The 3,921-nt window shown below is 49.7% G+C and overlaps 1 non-coding gene across 1 annotated transcript; it reads right to left on the bottom strand.

The window, feature by feature from the left end:
• Positions 1 to 3,534: 3,534 nt before the first annotated feature.
• On the bottom strand, positions 3,535 to 3,606 carry TRNAG-UCC. The gene has a single exon. It is a non-coding gene; the product is annotated as a tRNA-Gly (tRNA).
• Between the last annotated feature and the right edge of the window lie 315 nt (positions 3,607 to 3,921).

The following is a 3,921-nucleotide window of genomic DNA, read 5'->3' as shown; positions in this document are numbered from 1 at the left end:
GTAGTCCCAGCCAGTTAATTGCACAGTCTCACTTTCTGGTCTCATTGATCATTTGGGTAGAAACAGCAACGGTTTGGTGGGTTTTGGTTTTTTTCCCCTTCGTTTTCTCTGAAGGAATGTGTGATCTTGAGCATGTTAGTTTAAGTTCCCTGTGGGTCAGGAAAATTCCATCTCCTTGAAATAGCTGGGGAAGTGACCTGTTTGTATAACCTAAAATAAAGGAGCTTTTGTAAAGCAATTTTGCCTTTAACTATACTGGTATAAAGATAGTAAATAATAAATTCCACAGCCAGGCACCAGGCCAGGATCAACTGATGGGGCCAGGATCAATTAATTACAGAAGAAACAAACTCTTGGGAAGTAGCTGTAATTTGTCCCCAAACCTTTCCTTGTTCTCATATGCTATCAGGGATTCTCTTCTAGAGGGCAGAGTTAAGGTTATCTGGGCATGTAACCTCACTCTGTATTCCTTGTTTTTCCAGAGTTTGAGTTTTACTGAACTCAGTGTTCTGGAAGGTAAGAGATATTCACAGTCAAAGTTAACTCTCTGTTAACAAAGGTTTTGTTAGTGGCAAATAATGAGACTAATCCCTCATTGCGGTTATTCCACTGACTTCAATGTGCTCTTTCCCCATTTCTAGTTCCAAAAAAAACAAAAACAAATTAAAACAACCTTGAGAACTAAAATGCTGTGAGAAAGTGGAAATTTTAGTAGCTCAAATAATTCAGTTTCTTTCTGTCTTGTGCGTGTGTAAATGGCACAACATGTTAATTTATAAGCACATCTTTCTTAACTTCTTTAAATATTCTGTAGTACATTAACTATATCAAGTGGGTTGTTCAATGCAGTGAGGTTTTCATGCATTGCCCAAAACATATTTTTCATGTTATGTAAATGAACACAACTCATTGAACACAAAATTGTGTATTTCATGCTGTGAACTGTGTCGGTAGCTCAAATTAATAGGCTTGTTTTTTTCTCTCTCTCTCTCCATGAAAAAATGAAGAAACTGTGAAAATACCCATGGGAGAGAGGGGGTTTCTGAGAGCTGGAGTAGATATGGAGGTATTTATGAAAGGGGGAGAGGCCAAAGTAGGGCCATAGCTGGAGCAAAGGGGGAGGTTTTTTGTGCAGTTTCATTTCAGCCAGCCTCACATCCTGTAGTCCCTACTTCCCCGCCCCCCGAACAAAGCCACCTGTGACTCCTGAGACAGCCCCACTGCAAAAACTGCAGAGCCCCCAGCACTCCCTCTCCTAGCTGGTTCCCTGGCAGCCAGAGCTCTCCGCAGAATTGCCGTGGTTGCTCTCCTGGGTGTCTGGTCAAGGACGGCTACCGGCTTCTCCTGAGAATGCAGCTGAGAAATGACTCACCCTTCTCTAGATTCTCGCCTGTGGGCTCTGAGAAGCAGGATGGGCCCTGTATGATAAAGTCCATGCAACATTCCCCTCTCATCCCAGCCCTGGTATGTCACCAGTAGCTGCTGTCCCTGGGTAGCAGCCAAGGATGTTTCCCACCATTCAGAAGACCCCAGCCTGGGACTAAAGTAAGCCCAGCCCAGACCCCACACCCTAAAGTGAATAAGGAAAAGTTATTTACTTGTTCCCATAATATAAGAACTAGGGAACACCAAATGAAAGTAATAGGCAGCAGGTTTAAAACACGTAAAAGGAAGTTCTTCACACAGCACCAGTCAACATGTCGAACTCCTTGCCTGAGGAGGCTGTGAAGGCTAGGACTATAACAGGGTTTAAAAGAGAATTAGATACATTAATGGAGGTTAAGTCCATGAATGGCTATTAGCCAGGATGGGTAAGGAATGGTGTCCCTAGCCTCTGTTTGTCAGAGGGTGGAGATGGATGGCAGGAGAGAGATCACTTGATCATTGCCTGTTAGGTTCACTCCCTCTGGGGCACTTGGCATTGGCCACTGTTGGCAGACAGGATACTGGGCTGGATGGACCTTTGGTCTGAGCCAGTATGGCTGTTCTTATGAAGGGAGGGAGCAAACACTGCCGCAGAGTTTCTGTAGTGTAGTGGTTATCACATTTATCTAACACGCAGAAAGTCCCTGGTTTGAAATGAGGCAGGAACAGACATGTTTACTTTTTCTCTCTGTCCAGCAAGGCGCTCTTACTGCTACCCCTGGCCTGTCCCTGCGATAACCCCAACCCCTGCATGACAGAGGGTGGTGAAATGAGCTGAGAAAAAGCCTTGGCATCGCCAGGGGAAAGCTAGAGGATCTGGGCCAATCACCTTTTGAAGCCTTGTGGCTTGGTCTCCTCTGCCCTTGGAGGTTGGCCTATGGCGGCCGTCTCTTCCTGCTGGCCTCCTCTGTGTGACTTGCCAAAGGAGGGAGTGAGGCAGGAATGGGGCAAAAGAGGAAAGTCGAGCTGAGGAAGGCAGGGCAGAAGCTAAGCACCTCAGTGCAGCTAAGTGGGGTTAGTAGAGCACCACCATTCGTTCTGCAAAGCCTGGGGAGGTGCGGTTGGCTGCTGGGAGGCAGAATCCTGTGCCTGCCTCTTGGCTTCCCAGGGATGGCTACTTGCAGCCCAGGAGAAGAAGGACGGTTCTAGGTGAAAGGAAGACAAGCAAAGCTCTGGGAGGAAATTTGGGTGCAGGATGCTGGCTCTGCGAAGGGGGAGGGGGTTGGGGTGCAGGGGGGTGGCGCTTACCCCGAGCACTGCAGCTCCCAAAGTTACCGGTACACACAACCCTGCGTCAGCAGGTCCTAGGTGAGCGGGGCCAGGGGGTCTCTGTGTGCCGCTGCCTGCAGGCGCTGCCCCCAGAGCTCCCATTGGCTGCAGTTCTTGGTGAATGGGAGCTGCGGAGTTGGTAGTCGGGGCAGAGACAGTTCATGGAGACACCTCTCCCCCACCCCAGGGGATGCTGGGACATGCCAGCCACTTCTGGGAGCGGCACGGAGGGACGGAGGCAGAGTGGGCAGGGAGCCACCTTAGTGCTGCTGGCACATCTCTGCACACCCATGGGGGGAGGGGAGCAGAGGGCCTCCATGTGCTGCCTGGGGTAGGGGCAGTGCACAGAGCTGCCTCCCCTCCCACCAGTACTGGATTTACCATGGCGCAACTGGTGCCATGGCGCTGGGCCCATGGTCCAGAGGGTGCCCAGCCTGCTCTTCTCCGCCCCCTGATCTCTTCTGTGGGGGCAGAAGCTTGATGCAGCCTCTGCCGGCAGCCAGGCTCCCCTCCCCTGGGTCTATTACAGGAGTGGGTGGGTGGGGTGTTTTAGCCTGCAAGGTGCAGCAGGTCGGACTACATGATAACACTGGTCCCTTCTGACCTTAAAGGCTCTGAGTCTAAAAGGGAAGTAAAGGGAAAAAAATTAAAAATCAATAAGACATTGTAAGACCAAGATGACTCCACAACAGCTCACTGTATAGTCCTGCCCCTTTCTTTCTCCTCTGTGTGTTTAATGACCTGCTGGGACTTGGGACATTGATTCTCTCATTCCCTTGATAAACTGATCGAATGTGACTGAAATTGAACCAATTCCCAACAGAGAAAACACCACAGCCTTGCATTGGCTGGGAATCAAACCCAGATCAACTGCTTGGAAGGCAGCTATGCTCACCACTATACCACCAATACCTCTGGGGAAAGTAGCTTTCCTATGTGCCACCTATGCTTGTCAAGTGACTCAACATCCCCCCCCCCGAGGAGCTGACCAGAGAGGCTGGAGGCAGCCTGTCAGCTGGAAGCAAAGGCAGGTCCCCAGAGTGACTGACAGATGGGGACATGGGCTCTACATCCCAGCCTGAGGTAGCTCCAACCCCATCTCTGCCCTCAGAGAAGGGAAATTAAAATCAATGACCATAATGGCAGATTTTACCCCAGAAGGAAGGAGACAGCTCCTTTGAAAGCACATTTTGGGTTGGGTGCTGCTACGGACACATGGCTTTGTTG

Source organism: Mauremys mutica, unplaced genomic scaffold (genome assembly GCF_020497125.1).
Source record: "Mauremys mutica isolate MM-2020 ecotype Southern unplaced genomic scaffold, ASM2049712v1 Super-Scaffold_100210, whole genome shotgun sequence".
NCBI classification, from domain to species: Eukaryota; Metazoa; Chordata; order Testudines; family Geoemydidae; genus Mauremys; species Mauremys mutica.
The sequence above is the reverse complement of the archived record's forward strand: the minus strand, read 5'-3'. Positions and strand labels throughout refer to the sequence as shown.